Source organism: Onychostoma macrolepis, chromosome 15 (assembly GCF_012432095.1).
Source record: "Onychostoma macrolepis isolate SWU-2019 chromosome 15, ASM1243209v1, whole genome shotgun sequence".
Classification (NCBI taxonomy): domain Eukaryota; kingdom Metazoa; phylum Chordata; class Actinopteri; order Cypriniformes; family Cyprinidae; genus Onychostoma; species Onychostoma macrolepis.
In genome coordinates, this window is record NC_081169.1 from 14,718,802 (window position 1) to 14,741,541 (window position 22,740).

Consider the following 22,740-nt stretch of genomic DNA (forward strand, 5'->3'; position numbering starts at 1 on the left):
CTTGGCGTTTTGTATAACCTTATTAATTGGGACAAGGATACACTATAAAAAAAATGATATGATTTGTAAGTCATGGCAACTCAATTTTCAACTTTTTTTTATAAGTTATATGTTATTTAAGTTGAAATGACTTTTACAACCAAGTTGATTATACTGACAAATTTAAGGCAGCAACTAACGTTTTTAAATTGAAATAGGTGGAATTGTTTTACAGTGAATATTGCTACTGTTAAAATTAATTTGTTGCACTGCAGAACAATTTAAAATAATTAACTATCAAAGGAAAATGGTGTTTCAAATGTTTTGACTAAAATAAATGGTGACCACAGGACACATTTTCCCTAATACATTTATATAAGATTAAAAATACTGAAGAAAATAAATTAATACCTGCATACATAAGTATCATCTGTGAAATCTTGATGGAAACTCTCTTCATACATCCACTAAAATGAGTTGGTAATAACTGAAATAATATGCTATATACTATATATATAATAGCACAAGTTATTTCGTTTGTTTACAACTGCTACTTGGTTTGATTTGATTTTTTTTTTTTTTTTTTTTTTTTAATGTAATGCAGCGACAATCATAATGTCTCACTTAAGTATCCAAGTAATTTCTCAGGACATTTTTTAAGGTTTATTTCCTGCAGCAAATTTTAACATTCCTGCAAATACCCAATCTGTCTGCTACATGTGAAAGTTTGTTAAACTGACAAGAAAGTGATCATTTCAGATTTTGCTCATCCAAGTTAAGAGTAATATTAGTTTTTGAACATTAAAGATTTCATCATTTAGTGTCACATAATTTAGTTTTACTTTTTAAAATCCCACAATACTCTGATATTCCCAATTTTAAATGCAATTATAAATCCTAGTCTATGAAGTTTTATACCCCACTGCGTGATAAAAATTAAGAATGTATGTCTTGATTTGATCCTGTGCTTTCTTTCTTTTTTCCACGTCACTTTGTCAACTATGTCTTTTTATGAATTTGCAAACACTGTTCATACAAAGGATTAGGAACTATTTCTAGATGTGCACACAAACATTACCCTTTTCCAGACACGTTTCTGTTGGGAATTTTAAAATATCGCCATGTGTAAACCCTACAGGTACTTTGAATGAAGAGCAGTGTTCTCTGTGAACATGGCCATGCCTGAGGTGAGGGTTTTTTTTTTTCCACTCTGAGATTATTCATCTGTTTGTTTTGAGCTGTTCATTTGTCATCAATGACTTTCTTAGTGTTATGGAGGTTTATACTCAGAAAATGGAGAGAAAACAAAGACAATGTTGAAATGTTTGTCTTTAAATCTCTCATTTAAGCACTATAGGAATATACTGCTAAATCACTGTGAAAAGCACACTGCGATTCTGCCACTCTGTTTTACCTGAAAGTGTTACGAACTGTTGGAAGTCACGCCTGCGTGATTTTTGGAGCTGAATGTCGCTGTGTGTTTGTCCGAGACAGTGATGTAACTCTTCCTCATTTAAAGTGAAATGTTGCAGTGTGATTTCATGTATCAAGGAGGAATCTGAATGTGTTTTCTGTGCTTGGCTATAAATAGCAGATAACGGCTCTTTCCAGTTCCAGAAATAGGTTCTGTGGAATTGGATTCCAAGCCGAGCAACACTTTCCTTTTAAACAAGCAAATATGCAGGACATGCATTACCATGTTGAATTAAGAGTGCCACTTTTGAACAGACTTGGAGCCCTGCCACGTCTACAAGATGAATGCATCACTTCACAGTACAACGCGAGGCTCTGGATCAGACATTTGATGTAACACAGCTCTTTCTAAATAACAGAAATGGCAAATTTAATTGAGTTCAAATATCAGGACTGAATTTAGTTTAAATAATAATTCTAATGATTATATTATAATTATTATCAGTTTCGTTTGAGAAAGGCAAAGCAAATAGTATTTGTCTTAGTTCTGTCAATTTGTTGTATGAGCTGTGGGAGACATTTCATTTAGTTTCAATGACAATTCATTTCCAGTCGTTTATAGATAAACTTTATTATTTTATTATAAACTTTATTATAGATTTTTTTTGGAGAAACTGTCTGATTTCCCAGATTAGTCAAAACTAACGGATCAAAAAAAGCAAGTCTTGTTAAAGGGAAAAGCTTGAGCTATTTTGTACCTTATTTTGCACAAACTGTATATTTCTGTACAATTTTTTTACTCCGATTTACTTTTAAAAATGTACTTAGATGAAATGTGAGAGAATGAGAATTCAATTAACTTTTCTGATAGCCTAGTATTCAGCATGCATGATATTATCTAATAGTCCTGGACCTGTTTATTTGTAAAACTGTAAAGATTGAATTATTAACAGATTTTCAAAGAAAACCGCCTAATCTTTAAAACGAAAAATTACAGTCCTTGATTGGAATTTTCTGCCTCATAAAACCATTTTCCTGCTGTTTGTTTCTTTTTAATTAGATCATATGATGAACAAGGACAAACAAATTATTTGTTTGGTTTATTTAGTCTGAAAGCTTTTTTTTTTTTTTTTCTTTCAAGTGCTGGCTAATTTTTGCAATCGTTTAAATGCTAGACTAATTTAGGGTTTGTTTCAATTTAATTTGCTTCAAATTCTTTTTTGAAACGGTTTAATTTATCGCACGCCATATGCAAGTATTTTCCTGCTGTTTCAATAGATGCTGTCCTCACCTGGGACTGTTCAAGGGCATTAGAGATCTGCTTGAGCTTACTGTATATTCATCCACACACACACACACACACACACACACACACAGGCGATATAGCAGAGCTGTGTGTGGTAGCGGCTATGCGGCTTTGATCTGCGCATTTCCCTTGTCCTTTGTCAAAAGCAGCCTGAGAGGCAGAGATGTGTGTGTGCTGAAGTACGAGGCTCTATTGAAGTGTTAAGAGTGCGCAACTTTCTTCCTCTTTTCTTCCTTCCCTACCGTCCTTTCTCGTATTATAAGAGTCTTTATTATGTGGGCAGAAAGTGAGGGGAAAAAACGGGAGGGTGCGTGAAGGGGGCTCTCCTGTTTATTAATATAGGAGGCAGGTTCCCACACACGGAACAATGCGTTAGCCAAGCGAGGCGGCATTGTCGGAGCGGCAGAAACTACACCGTGCTGGAAGTCAACCGAAGACATGCACGACATGTGATCGGCTCTTGGGTTTTACAAAACGCGGTGCGCGGAGCATGTGTGCTTCTCTGTGAAAAGCACACCGTCTACTTAGCCTAATTCATGTTGTTCGTGAATGAAGCCGAACACGAGTCCTAATGCGGCAGACATGCTGATGGAAAGACTAACGCAGAGTCAGAGGAAATTGCAGATGGTATCGGCCAAGTTCAAATGCACTTTCACCCCCCGTCCCTCCTCTTCCCTTCCTGCCATTCTTCTCGCGGCACAAACGGCCGTCAGCTAGGTATGCGTTCATTCATTGTGTGCGGCAGGGGGTCCCTCACTTCAAACCGGCCCGTTTAAAAGAGGGCTGCGAATCCCACGGAGTCCCCTGAGCCGTGAGCGGAGCAGACAGGCGTGACTGGACCGGCAGACATCAAAGTGGCTGGAGCCCTGCCCCTCCATCCTGCCCACACCGTGCCCCTGCCGCGCCCGCCCGGAACAGCCTTCATTAGGACACCGTTACATGGGTCACTGACATAGATAGAAGGGTGCCCGTGATAGAGAAAAAGCAGCATTTGTGTTCACACTAGTTTAATGTAATTTTTGTAAATGTTTTTACACCATTTTTAAGACAAGTTTCAATTTAATGACTCCAAAATTGTGGTAGGCTTTAATCATCAAGTAGGCCTAATTGATTATTGGTTAGAATTTTTTTTAAATATGCTTAAAAACAAAAACAAAACAAAACAAGTTTCTGGAGAGTTGTACCACATGACATCTTACAACTTTCACCAAACTTGCCTTGTCATAAAAAGGTCAAATTAACTTGATTCTAAAAAATGTACACCTTGAATTCATGTGTGTACGCTACATACTATTATGTGTGTGTTGACATTGCATCTGTTTCAAACATTAAAGGAAAGAAAGTACAAGTAAAAAAGTAATTAAAATATAAGGTGCAATTATTCAAGGAATTCATTATTTTCTGTTTCATTATCTGCATGATTCATCCATCAAAGTTATTTTCTGTAAAGTTAATTTTCTTTTAATAGATTGTACTATATCATTGACACAGCTACAATAGGCTACATTACCAATTGTGTAGTTTTTACATTGAAACAATTTTCACTCATAATGAATAAATCAGAATACATTATATTATTTTATATTATCTACATAATTCATACATTAAAGATATTTCAGTAACTCTTTGCAATATGGTCCATTAGTTAACAATAATTAATGCATTAACATTGAACAATACATTTCTTACAGTATTTGTTCATCTTTGATAATGTTAATTAACGAAAGTACAACTATTTTATGTTAGCTCAGGTTTATTTATTAATATTAATAGATACAACTTTTAATTTTAATTATGTATTAATAAATTTATACTATAAGTATATCATATATCATTATACATATATTATTCATTGTCACTGATTACTGTGAACTGGATGAAATTGCATAAATCTAACAGACTGTTTTGAGATTTGAGAAATGCAGCTGACTTTGGACACATTTAATTAAACGAAAATAACGATAGCACTTTACAATAAAGTTCCATTTGTTAACATTAGTTAACATGAACTAACAATGAAAAATACCTGTAAAGCATTTATCAATGTTATATTAATTTCAATATTATTAATCGATAAATATTATTAATTTTGGGGAAAGTTGCATCATGTTGGATTTTCTTTTTTACTTGCTGACCTTGACATACAGTCATGAGGGTCTGCAGGGGTCCTCTCTATGATATCATTTCCTGTTTTTTTTTATGTTGGTCACACTACATACAAACATTATTTGCTTGTAAATTTCACATATAATTACAAAGAAAGGACAAGTAACACTGAATTAACATCAATTAACATTCTGAAGAAGAAAGACTGAAACAGTATTTTCTTGCAAAAACACTCCAATAATCTTCATTTACAAATTTGAAAAAAAAAACATCTTTTGCAGTGAATCTGTAGCTAAACGTTCACCAAGAAAAAAAAAAAGAAAAAAAAATGACATGACATGAAAATGCATGGGTAATGGAAATGTAAAACTTAATTCCATGGAGCTTCTAACAACTTCAGATGTCAAACATCAATGTTTCAACAGGCCTCTTTAGACTGGTCAAGAGAGATGTGGAAAGTCCCAGGGTTCACCGGGGGATGCCATCAGGTGAATGGGCTTTGAAACGTCCCCGACCGTGGATGAGAGCATAGTGGGTGGTGCTCCCCCGAGACAGACGGGAGCAGAGAGCCCCTGCTCTCATTCAGTCCTCTCTGGGTTTGCACACAGCTTCTCAAGTGGCCCATGAAAGCCCATTACCTCCTTGTGGGAGGGCTTAATTGAAGCTGAAATGCAGAGAAACAATAGTGCACAGAAACCTGAGTGAACGTAAGTATGAGCGCAGCACTTCCCCATGGCATTAATGGTGGCATAAATGACAATAAACTGCTTTGTAACGCAGCGATATGGCCCTATATATCTGTCGTGAGCCGGGCCTGCCTCATTAGGGAGGCCGTACACAAAGAAGGCAATCAGTCAGGAGGTACACGGGTGACTGCCACTGCTCGCATCATTAGCCGTCCCACCAATGCCATGCGATATATTCTAGCTCCTCAGCCACCAGCCATACCATAGAAGAGACGGGACCGACTACAGAAGAAGAGCTCAGACAAAAATACTTTGCAGAAGCTGTGAGGCGATACATTATTAGTTTATTCACTGCGCAGGTGGCGAGATTACACCACATACAGGGAGAAGTGATAAAAGGAAACTCCCGAGGATGACCACCATGCGTCCATGGATGAAGCTTAAAGTGCTCATTCTTTTCCTTTGAAAGCAATTCTGCTTCAAACTGAGGTGTGTAATTTTTTCGATGGTAAAATACAATCTCAGCTTAATATGAGGTGGCACTCACAAGGTTGCTTTCCTTGAAAAGCATGGTCGTTGTTGGTCTTTGCACTTTTAAAACCTTGCTTTGTTCCCAACCAAAACGAATCAGCCAATCGCCCTGGGGTGGGACTACCAGTTTGGTCAACCAATGAGAGTTGTTGGGGGAAACCTGTTTGCAAATAATCAATGTTACAAATTTAATGCATTCCTTTCTTCTGTGAAATACAAAAGAATACTGCAAGAAAAAAAAGGTCACACTATATTTTAAGGTCCAATTCTTGCTATATAACAAACAATTAACTATGACTTTTGCCTCAATAAACTTCTAATTTGCTGCTTATTAATAGTTAGCAAGGTAGTTGTTAAGTTTAGGAATTGGGTAGGATTAGGGATGTAGAATATGGTCATGCAGAATATGTGCTTTATAAGTACTAATAAACAGCCAGTATGTTAATAATAGGCATGCTAATAAGCAACTAGTTAATAGTGAGAATTGGTCCTTATACTAAAAAAGTTGAAGTTGAACTCTTTCAACAAATTGAAGTTGTAAAAACAAAGATTATTAGAGTAAGTTTTATAAGAGAATACTATTTCTGTCTTTCGACTTCAAAATTTCATGTTTAATTCAACTTTACTTGCATTTCTTTATAATTATTTGTGAAATGTTCTTCCAGTTTCAAAGTGAATTATTTTTTTCTACACCAAAATTTTTTTACAGTGAAGATATTTTGGAAAATAGTGTTTTTGGTCAATGGGATCCAATGTTGTTTTTGACTGCATTGACTTTCACTGTATACACAAAAAAACGTCTTTTGAAATATATTTTTCTATATAAGAAATAAAGTCATCCAGGTTTGGAATGACAAGAGTTTGAGTAAATGACAGAATTTAGGTTTTTGGGTGAACTGTCCCTGTAAGCCAAAAGACAATGAATAAATAATAAATTAATAAAATTAATTTTAATTGGATCTAAATTAACAACAACAACATTCAAGTCAAGCTGAAGTTTATAATGTAGCACAGAAATTAGCAAAATAAAGGGACAATAATGTTTCACTGGAGTCATATATCAGATGCAGACATAACTGCAACGTTTTTTGCCTACAGGGAAGTGTGTTATGTCACTGCATTACCCAGCTCCCCCTGCATCACAGACTGTTGCCTTGGAGATACGAACTGCGCTACAGCTGTATGAGATGCAACTGCAGACACAAAAAACCACGCAATCTTCAATGCAGCACGCTGCACTCATGAGACACCTTTTCTGCTCATTGTTAAATCTTTTATTTTTCACTCATGGCATACAGCCATTTTTATTGCAATTTCAAGATCGTTATAGAAAAGAGCACTATTTTTTTCAGTAGAGTAGGTTGAGTAGTACTGAGATTAGAGCAGTGAGTGCTGATTACTGATTGCAGATGCTCTGTGTGTAAATCAGTTATGAATCAGGTAGTGTTGAGTTGAGTACAGAACAGAGTCAGCCATGGTAACATTCAGTAACTTTCTCCATATGCGTCTTGTTTCATATTATCAAAGCCCCCCATGCTCTTACCCATCCCCCTTCGCCTAATTCCCTCCACACATCGACCCCCCGCTTTCATTCTTTCTTCTTCGAAAACTTCTACACCAGAACTCTGCTGCTTCCCCAGTATTTTATCAGTTCATCTTTGCTATCCTCCCAAAACATTCTTATGGACCAGTTCTATATGTTGTCCTGACATTCTTCACATTCATCTTGGTTTGTTGCCATGGGATAATACATCTGCTGAAAGCCCCCTCAGAGTCAAATACCACAACTAACTAAAAGTACCACTGAAAAATTGGCAAGAAAATAACACAACTATTGCTTTCTAATGTATGTTATGGATTACTTGGATTATTTGGATCCTCTATCACCCTTTTTAAGTTTTTAACTTTCATTTTTAAAGGGATAGTTCACCCAAAAATGAAAATTCTGTCATTAATTACTCAACTCGTAAGACCTTCATTCATCTTAAGATATTTTTGATGAAATCCGAGAGCTTTCTGCAATGCAACTACCACGTTCAAGGCCCAGAAAGTTAGGAAGGACATCGTTAAAATAGTCCATGTGACATCAGTGGTTCAACCGTAATTTTATGATGCACAAAGAAAACAAAACTAACGACTTTATTCTACAATTTATTCTCTTCTGTGTCAGAATTCGACACACATTCACGAGAGTATCACCACACATGCGTGTGCATTTCTCTGCTTGTAAACAAGGCACAGCGCATCTGGGTTTGATGTCATCAGCATCACACACATGTCGTGTTACTCTCATGAACGCATATCGAATTCTGACACAGAAGAGAAGAAATTGTTGAATAAAGTCTTTTTTTGAGCACAAAAAGTATTCTCGTAGATTCATAACATTATGGTTGAACCACTGATGTCACATGGACTATTTTAACAATGTCTTTACCTTTCTGGACCTTGAACGTGTCAGTTGCATTGCTGTCTATGCAGGGTCAGAAAGCTCTCGGATTTCATCAAAAATATCTTCATTTGTGTTTCTGAATAAAGGCCTTATGGGTTTGGAACAACATGAAGGTGAGTAATTAATGACAATTTTTATTTTTGGGTGATCTAGTGATTCTAGATTAATGTGTTAAATTTAAATGTCACTCTATCCTAATTTTTTTATAATTCCTAGTTGTGTGTTTTAAAAAAGTGTTGAAAATTAACAGCACAAAAAAAAAAAAAAAAAGAGTATGCTCAATGATATAGAAATAAAATAATTTATAAAGTTCAAGATGCAGATTTTTGTGGTAAATGTGGTACTTTTGAATAAAATTAATAAAAAGTAGGTCTTTATAAGTTTATGTTACATCCACATGCAATGACATATAATACTATAGTACGTTTTAACTAAATTCAGACTCTTTTTATAGTGTATATTCAGGGTATTTTCACTGTTTTTGATGTTGTTTTAGAATATGTAGTTTGATATTATCTGACTGCTTTGATATTAAATATTTTTGCCATATGAGAATATTTTATACTCAAGCTATGTGAACAAAACCAGATGTTAGTTGGCTTCCACTGAAAATATAAACTTATGTAAGCTTAGCCAAGTTTACATAAGGTTATCTATAAGAACATGTCAACAGGAGTGTTGTTTGGACATTTTGTACTTGAAATCGAAGCTGCAGACCAGCAAGGAATCCTTAAGTTAATCATTTAGGCATCATTTAGCGCAATCTAACCAAGCATGATTTCTTTGTTAGTCAACAGCACAGCAATCATGCACTTGTTCTGCTCAATAAACGCAAGAGGAACACCTGTACCATGAAAAAAAGGAGAGTTTCTCGCCAGAGAGAGCCTCATCTTGGATGCGTGATTTTACTGTGTGCAGTGAGGCAGTAAAATCTGAAGGCAATTACCATGGAGAGCGCACACTCCTGAACTTGCCAGCCTATGCAAGCACGCTGTGTCCCCTAATGAGGTGTGACCAGACTCATGAGTTGCCATGGAAACTCCCACCAAGCCACTGCAACGCCATCAAATCTTCTATATGATAACTCCCGCCCCCCTCCACTGTCTGTAGTAATGGTTAAACGCCTGGAGGAAAAGTTACGGGTTGATAGTTCAGCAGATGATGGAATACAATGCCTAAAATCTGACTTCAGTTTCAATAACGAGACATTTTTAGAAGAGTGATATTTAAATGCAATTAATTTTATAAACATGAATACAAACAAAACATTAATCTAATAGAACAATAATTCAAGAAAACTGTTAACAGTTCATTTGGTTTGGCATGAGGCAGAGGGTTTCAGATTCTTGGCAGTTCGGAAGATATTTACTGCTAGTATGTCTCTTGATATTGCCAGGATAAACCGAGATAAATAAATAGCTCAGTTTCTTGGGCAAGAATATCAGTAATAAAGCTCTGATCTTCACGGCTTTATGTTGATAAAGTAAAGCATTTTTTAATTTGGCGTGTTTTTAAACTTTCTGGCGTAAGTTTTCTCTGTCCTGACCTCCTCCATCACCCTTTTTAAGTGTAATGTTGAAGTGTTTCTAGATTAATAACGTGTTAAATTGAAAAGTCACACTACCCAAATTTTTTATAAATCCTAGTTTTAAGTAGAGCTGACAACTGAACGCATTAAACTCATAAAAATAATGTGTTTAAAATTATTAGCATGAAAAAAAATTTATTTTCTTATCAGATATTTCATTCAGTGACAGATGTTCAATGATAAATGAAACGATTAACAAAACATGAAAAAAAAAAGGTACAAAAGCTGTTATTTACCCCCCAAATGGTACATAATAGTACTTTGAAAGTACATATTTGTATGTAAAGTGTACATATTAGTACCTTTTAAAAAGATGCCAACCCAGTGACAGCTTTTGTATCTTTATTTCTGAGTGTATATTGACTTCTAAAGGTACTTTTTGTAGGATTTTCTACTGTTTGTAAATCTCAAATAATCTTAATTTGAGGGTTTTTTCTCAGCAATTATGTGATTAATTGTGATTAATTTGATTATTTTGTCATGTTAATACTCTGATAAAATCAACTGAAATTTGTTAGTATTTAAAAACCAATGGAATACCATTTCCACGTAAAATATAAAAATAAACTTGTGATTATGTTTGACAAACAAGTTATTTCCTGAACTGCATGTGACAGTTTTTCAACTCCTGAATGAGGCAGAGCTCAGAAAGGGAAACTATGTGGGAGGTATGTCATTCAGATTCATTCACTGGTCATTCAGTTCACTGCAAAAAAGCTGCCCATCAGACCTTAGAGAGCGAAACAAAATGGCAGAACGGCGGGTGACAGGCTGCACATGCTAACTGCTACACAGGTTGCAGGTCCTGAGCGGCTCATTCTTCATGCCCAGCGCTGTCCGGTCATTTTGTCCACTAGTGGCACATTCCTTCCTCTTGGCCAGTCTTGTGTTTATTTCCAAGGAGCAGTCTTTTTCCCAGGTCCCTCTTGGCCTCCGAGCGAAGGCTTTTGGCAGAGATCCACGTTGCACAAAAGGCCCGGGCATTCCAGCTGTCTGTCTCTAATCCCCAGTGTCAGCTCGTGTTAATGTTGCAGCGTGAAATCTGAAGGCGCAAAGCGGCGTGGGATATTAAAAAACCATCGTCAGAATTCCTCTGGAAAGGCAACTAGTCTGCTGGTGGCATTAGCGAGGGCTGGTGCGTTGCCATCTTGGAGATGAGGGGCTCTGAGGCCTGCATTGGAAGTGCTTGCCGCAGTGGTTTGAGGTGGCGAAGGAGAGGAAACTGATGAATGCTGTCTTCAGAGACTTGCTCCGGTGCAATAAGAAAAGGGAAGAAAGTGACTGACGCAGGACTAAAGCAGCATTTCCGTTTTTTTCTCTCTGCCTCCTCAGCCTGGAAAAACAGACAATAGGCGAATGACATGGCTCTGTGGATGGCTGATTATCTCACATCCCTTCACCTCACACACTCCTCCCTCCTTCTCTCTGAATCGCCACTAATGTCCAAAGAGCGAATCAACCTGTGCGCTCCTTAAAGGGTTAGTTCACCCAAAAATGAAAATTACACCATGTTTTACTCACCCTCAAGCAGGACAGTTAGACATGGCGGCGGATCAGAGGTAAAAAAGACAATATAAATACTGTTCAGTTTCTTGCACAGACCGATCGTTTCGTGTCTAAAGACCTCATTGTATTGTCACGAGCCGCAGGGTTTAGTTTGGTTTTGTCAGTGTATGTTTTTTTTTTTCTCTCTCAATGTCGTGGGTACCATTGACTGACATTATATGACTGACAGACTGCAACGGTTTGAGTTAAAAATCCTCGTTTGTATTCTAGTGAAGAAACAAAGTCACCAACATCTTGGATGGCCTTGGGGTATAAGCAGATAAACATCAAATTCTTTTTATTTTGGGGTGTACTATCCCTTTAAAACGTGCATCACATGGCTCCAGGGGGTGAATAAAGGCCTCCTATAGCGACTCATACTTTTTGAAGCATTTTTTAAAATCTGTAATTTTACTTTTACTAAGTATATTTTGTTTGAAGTATTGTACTTCGCTACATTTTAAAACACATTAATTACTGAATAAAAAAATAAAATAAAATAAAAATCGCTCCCCTGGAAACTACTGCAGTAAATAATGGGCAGGAGAACAAACTGGCGCTAAAATCAGAAGAAAGATGCAGACGGACAAGACAGGCGTTAATGGTGCAAACCCAGCTGAAAACCAAACCCCCGTAGTATTCGGCTGAAGTTGAACTCGAAGGAAATGAAGTGAACCCCTGGCCATATTTATGCTCTATTAAGCTGTGTTTGCCTAGGGAGACCAAACTAGTAGCTTATAAAATCTGGACATCAACCCTTCGCAAGCATGTAGAGGTAAAGTAAATACTTGCATAATTGCATTGGTGGTTAAAATGAAGCTTTGGCAGTTTAGCAAAAAAGGTTTTGCACAAATTAGCTAAAAAGACAGTGGTGCAGGGTGTGCGATTTTTTCTCTTTTTTTTTTTTTTTACAAAAGTTTAATAAACAAGAATTTAATTAATAGACTTGCGTTTTAGACACCATATTGCCTGTTTTTGCTCTATTTCGACGACAAAAATAATCCCAAACACAGCCACAGCACTGTTTTGCGTCTCTGAGCAACATGATGGTGTTTCATTCCTGAATGAATCAACTGTTTAAATGACTCGGTTCAATCTCAATGACTCACTAATTAACAGTGACTTGGTGACACCTACTGGCGTTTTTAATTTCACATTTAACACTAGAACTGCCAGAGGTCGCTGTATACCTAAAAGCGCCAGCGGGTAAATTTTACCTGCACACATGGCAACTGTTTTTATATGGCTAAAGAACATATTATTTCACTGTATTATGCCACTGTCTTCACAAAGAAGTGTCTAGAGTCATTAAATGATTATGTCTAGTCGTCAACTATATTTTTACCCTGTTGTTTTACTTTTTAATGCAGCCTACACTAATCCATAATGGTCAGTAGGCTAAGCTAAAAAAAAAAGCCTGCACTGACAACCAAAATTAGAAGGTAGTAAATATTTGGGTGGTGTAATATTATAATACAATGTCATTAATCAATATATTAGGATAACCCATGTTATTTAAATTACTAAAATAGCCAATAGACAATAATGAGCAATAACAATTCTCCACACTGCATAGGATGATGCTATGACAAATTCAAGCGCACAGCTTCATCTAGGCCCAATTATTCATTTGTTTAGTTATATCATTTATAATTTGAATAAGAGAACAACAACAATAAACTTCGGGTAATCAAAAAAATAAATAAATAAAATAAATTATTCATTATATCATAGATCGGATTTTTTTTATTTCTTCAGGAAACAGGGAGAGTAGAATAAATAGCAGCACCGTACGTAGCAAACAATAAACTATATGGCAAGACAAAAATGAAATAATAAAACCAAAGTTTGACCAATTATGAGTAACGTTAGGCTAAAACATCTAAATATGATGTCTGGATCACTGTCAGGTGAGCCGTCAGCTGCTGAGCCGGCCCAGGACTCATAACTTACCATCAGACTCTCCATCACTCATGGCATTTAGTGTTTCTAATACCGACCTTCCATAAATCGCCTTCTTTTAGTCATTTTGACTTTATTTATGAAACTGATAACCACTAAATCGGTGAGTGAAAGGCGTTGCCTAGAAACGTACAATGTTAAAACATAAGAGGCAGGAAAATGACAGCGAAAATACATGCATTATATAGCGGGTAAATTTGACCCACGTGGCGCTTATAGGTATAAATGCTCCGTTTTTTGATCTGGTTTTATCAAAATAATTTTTAACAATATTGGGTTGTAAATTACATAATTTTAGTAAAAGTCAATGACTGGAGACTTGAATGTTTTGTTGAAAATCTGTTGTGTACATTTGAAAAACAGCTACGGGTAAAATTTACCCCGTGGCGGTTCTAGTGTTAAAGTATCTTTTTATTTCAAATGAGTATTCAACATTTTATGTCTTATATCAAAACATTATTTCTGCATTTGTAACTGCAGGTCAAATGCATTCATGTCCAGCATTAAACAGTGTGTAAATACATCTAAATTCCACTTCAGATGAAGCTTCTGTGTTTCCTCTGCATTGCAAAGATGAATTTTGTTGATATTGATTTAATTTCCTGGTAACAGCCCAAATATCTTATTATTCTAAATAACTGATTCCTTTAATTAAAAACAACTAGTTTGAGATTTATAGGCCTATATCCCAGGGGTGTCAAACTCAGTTCCTGGAGAGCCGCAGCCCTAACGAGTTTAGTTCCAACCCTGCTCCAACACACATACCATGTAGTTTTCAAATAAGCCTAAATGATTAGATTAGCTGGATCAGATGTATTTAATTAGGGTTTATCTATACTGTGTAGGGCTGTGGCCCTCCAGGAACTGAGTTTGACACCCTTGGCCTATCCCATTTTTGCATCCCTCCTACTGTTAAAATGTAACTAAGTAATTTTTACTATGAGTAAATTTTAAATGAGCTAATTTTTACTTTTATTTGAGTAGATTTTTAGACTGGTAAAATTTAATTAATGTAATGGTACTTTTACTTGTGTAAAATATTTTCGTACTCTTTCCACCTCTGCGAATCGATGCATTCTTGTAAAAAATATACCCATATGTAAAATGATATAAACAGTTTTGAGTAACTTCCGCTGACTGTCGTACGCGCGTTCACGAGAGACTGCCTTTCCGGGCAGATGTCGCCAGACGTAGGCGTGGCACATGCGCGTGTGAATCTCACGAAAACCAATGTTTATTTACAGGAGAAAAGGAAGCAAAGTTTCCTTACTTTAGCAAAGGAAAACCAGGCCTTTATTCACCCCTCAGAGCCGTGTGAGGCATGTTTTAATATGGATAGATGCGCTTTATTTGACTACTTTTGGACTGTTGAACAAAAAAACCTGCCTATTCCCATTCTAATGCTTGGAAGAGCCAGGACAATTTTTTATATAACTCCGATTGGATTCATCTGAAAGAAGAAAGTCATATACACCTAGGATGCCTTGAGGGTGAGTAAAACATGGGCTAATTTTCATTTTTGGGTGAACTAACCCTTTAAATCACAGTGCAACAATATGCACTGTATACAGCATCATGTGGTTTATCTGTTGTCTGTATTTATTGTGCCTTTGTGATTTCTGTATTTCTCTTTTTATTGTTGTTTGCATTGATAAGTCAGTGCCAAGGTTGCTGTCTATATAAAGGTTGCTATGTATATATATATATATATATATATATATATATATATTTTTTTTTTTTTTTTTTTTTTTTGTTTGTTACAAATGAATTCAAAAAATACAAAACAAAACAAAAAAAGGCAAAATGACAAGAAACAGGGCATTTTTTCAATTATTTGCTTTGTGCTAGATTGCCCCACCCACAGTGAAATCTCCTTGCTCTGCAATCCTACTCATTATAATTGCACATTAAACTTTAAATAGCTTTTGATTGGCTGCATGTCAAACTGCATTTGCGTCTTAAGTGTGGACAGACTAATTGGGTTAAACATAAAAATTAGGTGTTCATTTCATCTCTTATTTTAATAAAAAAATATATGAAAATGCAAATATAATAAAAATGAAATGTTATTATGATCAATAATAATCGTAAAATTGTAGTTATTTCTCCAAAACAAGCTACTGGAAAACTATGTTCCTCCTCTCTCACAGCAGATTGATCACTGGAGTGCAGCTGACTTGACACTTTGTCTTCGTTGGCTGTGGTTTGATAGTGGAGCTGTGTGGAGACTGATAAAAGCGGGTGGTCAGTTAGAGGCAGGTGGAGGGGAGCGTGGGGCGGTAATGACATGCAGGAATGGGGCAGAGAGAGCGATCTCGCCTGAGAGGTGGGAGAGATGTTGCTCGCGATGGGGGCCGGTCTGCTGCTGACTGCTTTCTGATGACTTGTCAGTTTGGGAAGGACAGGCTGTTTGTCTGTGCAGCTGGGTGTGTCTCATTATCACATCAGTGTCATCTTTCTCTGTTTTCATGCAGCAGGCAGATCACACCCTTGTGAGAGGATCAAACCCGACACACACTAGTGTGGTTGATACATGTGCATTTTCACTTCATTCATTTCCTGGTTAAATCTGTTCCTTCCCTGTTCATTTCCTTTTTATGTATATTCCCTGTACTTTCAGGGGACAGTGGGTTAAGTTGTGTCAGTGGGTAATTTAGTGAACTGTGCGTTATTTTGCCATGTGACTGTTAATAAAGGTCTGTGATCACACGTGAGTAAAAAAAAGAAATACAATTTCTTTACAAAGTTGTGCAGGTTAATAAATAAATATAAAGTTTGGAACAATTAAGATTTTTAAAAACATTTTTGAGTAAAAGTCTCTTATGCTCACTACGGCTGCATTTCTTTGATTAAAAAAATGCTTTGGGGTAAGATGTGCCAGTGGCTCAACTAAAGATAAGGCTTTTTACTTGCTAATTTAGGAAAATACAAAATATGTTCTGCAAAAAAATGACTTACAGTAGGAATGCACATTTACCTGATGTGAACCAGTGACTTTGAGAAGCCGCAATCTAGCAAATCTAGCAACACCTGGCCCACATTCATTTATGTTTTGTTTTTTATGTAAAATATTACAAATTTCCCTTGACATGAGCAAGTGTTGTCACTAGACTTGGTCATTTTGGTCTTAGACTTGGTCATTAGACTTGGAAATTCTCCTCAGAAGACTACGGAGGGTAAGTCCGGACTGCTGAGCGAATCATTGGTACAACCCTCCCCACTCTCCAAGAACTGTACTCGTCCAGAGTGAGCAAAAGGGCTGGCAAAATCACTCTGGACCCCTCACATCCAGCACACTCCCTCTTTCAACTGTTACTGTCTGGTCGACGCTGCAGAGCTCTGAGCACCAGAACGACCAGCACAGGAACAGTTTCTTCCTCAAGCAATCCATCTCATGAACACTTGATATTAAACGTGGAACACACAACACTATTATACATTATTTATTCACCACACATACTTATTTTTTCATTTCAAATTTGCACATATCAGACCTGTACACACATAATGCATAATAAATATATTATATATTGTGTTTTTGCTATTTTGTACATTGCCTATTTGTATATTTGTATATTATTCTTTTATTATCTGTGTCCTGTCCTGTTGCTGTCTTTCTGTTGCACTGTAGAGCTCCTGTCACTATAACAAATTCCTCGTATGTGTAAACATACCTGGCCAATAAAGCTCATTCTGATTCTTCTTCTGATTCTCATTTCTATTTCTATAATGTCCTGTTTTATATGTGTATTCTTCTAATTTCAGTTGACAGCAGACATCCTGAAATTTATGTAGATGTATTCGTTTCTTGTATTACCTCTTTACTTAATCTAATTTCTCCTTGCCTACGTATACAACTACTTAATTACTGTAAAATGTGGCACAGTTTAGTGTTTTTTTAATTAATTTATTTTTTTAGTTTTCTGTCTTTATCAGCTGATCTGGTCCACCTATGCACAGTCAAGCTGTTAATATTGTCAGATGATATCTGTTAGTCAGAAAATGTGCTTTTCCATTCAAAGGGGCTTCCGAAATGTGAGTTTTGCAAACTTTGAGTCTTTGAGGTGCGTTCACAGCAGGTAAACGTACACGGACAGATGTCTGTTGGAGCGAGACTTCCCAGCAGTCTCGGGCGGGCGGGGCGGGGGGGCGTCGCTGATCGGTCTGCTCCGCGAGCGAGATGGCGCGCGGCTTTATCATGTTTCCCTCCGGCTCCAGGTCTTTGTGTGGGATGTTAAGAGCCCGAGTCTAGAATGCCAAACTGTGTTCTTAACAGTCAGCTATCTGTCTCTCTCATCTGTGGCCTAGATGCGAGCACCATTGCTACCTGTTCAAAAACAAGAAGAAAAGAGGGGGAAAAGAGAGGCAGGGTGCAAGGACAAAGCTGGGAGCGGAGCAGCAGAACACAGTGTCTGTTGTATATGAGTGCAGGCTTGGCACAAACAGTGGCTTTTCTGTAAAACTATCCCACTCCTCCCAGGCCTCTGACTGGGCTCTCAATACTGCCTTTGTCCTTTCACATCACCAGTGACATTGAGAAGCCAAATCTAGCAACACCTGGCCCCTCGCAGCCTCTCTAGCGCACGCGGTACGACGCACAGCCCTGGTTTGCGCCGAACAAGATGTATGGAGTTTATTTCATTAACCAGCTGCGATATGGGAATGGGATCAAGCTATTGAAAGTGAAGTTTTTCCCTGAAAAACAGTCACTAATCTCGTTTTCCTTAAGCTGTCTCATCTTTAAGGCAGGATATGCTGCATAATTGATGAGCGACTCTTTTTAAATCTATTAAAAGATATGATTCCAGTATTGCTAGGGAGTCCCAGTCCAAATCAAATATTCGTTGCCGTCATAAGGTTGGCCACTGAGACACTTTGCAGTTGGGCTGAAAGTATACTTGCATATTGAATGTCTTGCGTCCTTCATAGTATGTTATGAATTAAACTTTCCCCCTGAAAAGTCGCAGAAGACCAAGGACGAACTAAATTCAATTACATTTTATCAGAGTGCCGCTTTTCACAACAGATATTGTAAAACAGTTTTTACGGAGTGCCAAGAATGGGTACAACACCAAGGCCAAGAACGTATTCTAGTCCAAGGTTGCTTGGAAGAAAAAAATTTAATAATAATAAAAATATAAATCTCTTTCTTGTACAGGGATGAATGGCATAAGGGGATAGAAATACCTTTACTACAGTTAAAAGAGCTATTTTTCCAAAAATAACTGTGGAAATTCAATGGAATGTGGTGTAATGCCAGATGTTCAGCATTCCTGAAACTGTTGCATCAGTCTCTGCATGTAACATATTTAGGGAATATTGCCTGCTATATAATGCATGACAAATTGGAACACAGTCTGAGTGTATCCCTATTAACAAGTTAATTTGGTCTAATAGCCTAATAAATTGGAACGACTGCGATGCGAATGTAAAGCATTTCCGATTGGAAATCTTTTATGAAAATGTTAATATAAAACAAAATGATTCATAAAGCAATGAGACAAAATTCCTTTAAAAGAGCTTTTTTCTCTCCCTCCTTTTTGTTCTTTTTTCCTCATCAGGTTAGAACGGCTGCAGGAGGAAAGGGGAGAGTTAACCGCCGTTTTTTTGCTGTGCAATCCGATCTGTTGAACACGGAGGGGAGGAAAGATAAAAGGAAACAGAAGCGCTGTTGGAGTCTGTCTACAGGAAGAGCCTGATTAGAGGTGAGCCTGCAGCAGGCACATTGGCTGAGGAACCAGCCAATCACAAGGGCAGCCAGGGAGGGCAAAGCCGCTCTGTCTTTGGCCAACTGTTTCTCTGTGTCACTTCACTCTTGTTGAACACAATGTATCCGGTATCAATCTGGTATACTTAATTACAATATGAATTTACGTCATGTAATTCATGTCATATGTAACATGTTCTTTGAACATTTCAGGTCACGTTCTCTCAGCGCATGTATTATTAATGGATTTAATGGTTCACTGGTGTTTCTTGTAATATGCATGCTCATGAACATTAATAAAGCAAACACACGTGTACTTTATTGAACTGTGAAGGAATTAATGACACAAGGGTCTCTATATATCATGCTGTTTTGACAGGGTTTGCAGACATTATAATAAGGCAGTTATGAGTGTTTCTTCAACTACAGGCACATGTCCCAGGTGCTGATTTTTAACAACAGATTATTTTTAAATTTGATTATTTATTTATTTAATTTTTACTATGTAAAGGTCACATTAAACAGTTTCGTATTTTTTTATTTATTTATTACCATGCTGTCATTGCTTTTTTTATGTATAGATTTGTATTGTTTTAACCTAGTCCAAGACCAGACTTTTAATATTAAAATATGAAAATGCATAATACAATTATTATTAATAGTACAAACTGTAATAAAACCATTGCAACATTGTAATAGGAATTTTTTTCCCAAGGTTATTCTGATAAAAAAAATAATAATAATAATAATAATAATTATGCAAACAACTTCTTTTATTTGTGATAATTTTTATTACATTCAAAAAAAAATCTGAGAACTATTGTTGTATTTGTATGAAAATTATAAATTTATATAATTATTCAAATTTATTACAGATAATTACTAAAATAATATTTATGAAAATACAGTCACAGAGTTGGTATCATTTCTGTCACAAGATTGAATTTTTTTTGCCAAGCATTTTCCCACAAAACATTAGAAAGTTATTTTATTTTTTAGTAAGATACTATTATAGTTGTTAATATTTTGAATACTTTTGTTGTTGTTGTTGTTTTAATTTAAATTAAAAAAAATTTTGGTGTGTTTTTATTAGGTTTTTTTAATAATTTTTAATAATATCTTTTTTTTATTCATTTTTATTTATTTTTATTATATTTTTATTCATTTTTCAATATGTTTATAGTTTTCACTTATTTCAGTTTTAGTTATTTTAGTACAACAAAATAAACTAAATGAAAATGAGAAATGTTGTCTTGGTAAATGACTAGCTTAAATAAAATAAAATAAGTTTAAAATGTCCATTCCACCACTGAAAATGTGATGGAAATGATTCTGTGCTGGAAATAATCATGACTTTCAGAAAAACAAACATGGCAGAATCTTTCTGTGATACTTTTATGTCCACTGTAGGATGTTGTTAGTGGACAAATTAAATAAACTAGTGAGTGTGGAAAGCGCTTCAAGAGAGTTTATTTTCACAAAAGTGCCTGATATTTGAAAGAAACAACTTTATGCAGTTTCATGGTTTCTGAAAATAGCAAACGTCTGCTTGAACACTTAAACAACATGTCACCTAGAAAATGCTTTTCTAGTCTGGGAGGATATTTTTGTCAATCCTTTCTTAGAGTTACATAATCCCTCTTTCATTTATTGTGTATAATGTTGTCCAATGGCCCACTCTGCTTTGCCAAGAGGCCATCGAAAAGCGTTCCCTTCCAGCTTTGCCATGTCAAAGTGGGAGCTTTGCTTAGGGCCACAGTATACCCATTCATGTGGCAACCGAAAGTCTAGCCAGCAGACTGTGTCGGCCTGTATCACAATGCCGGAGTGAGCACACATGTCAGCTATCAGTCTCCTCTCTCTCAGGCTCAGAGTTGGCAGTGCTGAGCGAAAGGGTCAATTTGCTGCATTAATGCCATCGGAAGCTGGCGCACACTCATATGGCACAGATTCCATCCCCACTCACTCCCTGAACACTGAGCGGGCCCAATCCCACCCCTCCGAGACGTGGCCTGCTCACTGCTTCAGTGAGTCGCTGGAATTAGGGGATCAGGGGAGGCAATTTGGTGTTTTCCTAAAACTCGGAAGTTGGCAGCAAGAGCTGATAAGAGGAGTGCCGGAGATATTAGTGAGAGCGCCGGAGAAGCAGAGGCCTCAGACGCAGGTGTTGTTACTATAGATACAAGCTCCTGCTCACCTTACTGATGACAGCCAAGGACACTGGCGGAAATGGACAGTTATGTAAACATTATGATTGCGATTTTATCCACAGTTTGTTCGGAATCGCATAACCTCCTCTGGAGGCTGGGACAGGCTGCGGTTTGATCTGTGGTTCAATGACATTGCTATGTTACTTTTTCCTATCTATTAATTCATTTAAAATCATTAAAACATTAAAAATTATATTCTTACATAAGATGAGTTGAATACTCTTCTATGAGCATTAATTCAAAAATTTTTTGGCATATAATAAAAAAGAAAATGTCAAGGTGATACATCTGTCCTCAAAACATTATGAAGACAAAAGCCTCAGTAAAAAAATAAAACATTCTTAAGTAGTTTGGCATAATCTTTTATCATTATTATTTCTAATAAAACATTGTAACAAAACTGTTTCATTGCTTATAAATATATGAAAAAATGTTCGCAAGTCATGTGGTACAACCAACATCCAGAAACTTGCAAGAAAAAAAAATACGTTTCATTACTTATAAATATATGGAAACAAATGTCTGCAAGTCATGTGGTACAACAAACATCCAGAAACTTGCAAGATAAAAAAAAATAGCATATAGAAATGAAATTATTATTTCATACGTTTTGCAACATGTGACACCTTACATTGCCATAAATATCTTATATCACTAAATTACAACTTTTCTTGAAAATGGTGCAATATGAAACCAGCATGAAATCAAAGAGTTTATTTTCTAAGCCTGGAATGTGTGAATGTTTGAAACTAAAATTTTCAACTTTTATTTGTCTCTTTCTGTATCACGGACATTCTCATATATCATTAGTCCCCTGTACCAGACCTGGGCTAAACCTGCTGAACAGACCACTTAAAACCAGCTGGTTTAGCTAGTAGATTAGCATAGCCATGTCAACTAAACGGCTTTAAAAAGATAGTTTGCTGGTTAAGCTAGTTAGGAGGCCTAGGTAGGAACACCAGCATACCACCACCTGATGGCATCTGTTTCCTCACAGCAGATACAGCAATATTTATCAATCACTCTTGTACTACACACTCTCCCCATTGTCACATTCATACAAACTGAGATGTTTCCAATGGCTCTTTCTTTCCAATCTCGCTTTCATTTGTTTTCCTTCTCCCGCTCAATGTAACAGCCTTTGTGTCGCAGGGAATCTGAAAATAAGCAGAATCGCAACGGAAATGCTACACACACTGCAGAACAATAGCAGACCACGCCACGAAGGTTAAAACAAATGTGTCTTTTATGAAGAGAG

The 22,740-nt window shown here is 36.5% G+C and overlaps 1 long non-coding RNA gene across 1 annotated transcript in view; it reads left to right on the forward strand.

Annotated features, from left to right (window-relative positions):
- The window catches only part of LOC131520699 (uncharacterized), a 79,904-nt gene extending 60,009 nt beyond the window's left edge, over positions 1-19,895 (forward strand). Inside the window, exon 4 of the long non-coding RNA XR_009266112.1 lies at positions 19,127-19,895. This is a non-coding gene — a long non-coding RNA (uncharacterized LOC131520699). The remainder of the gene's footprint in view (positions 1-19,126) is intronic.
- Positions 19,896-22,740: the final 2,845 nt, after the last annotated feature.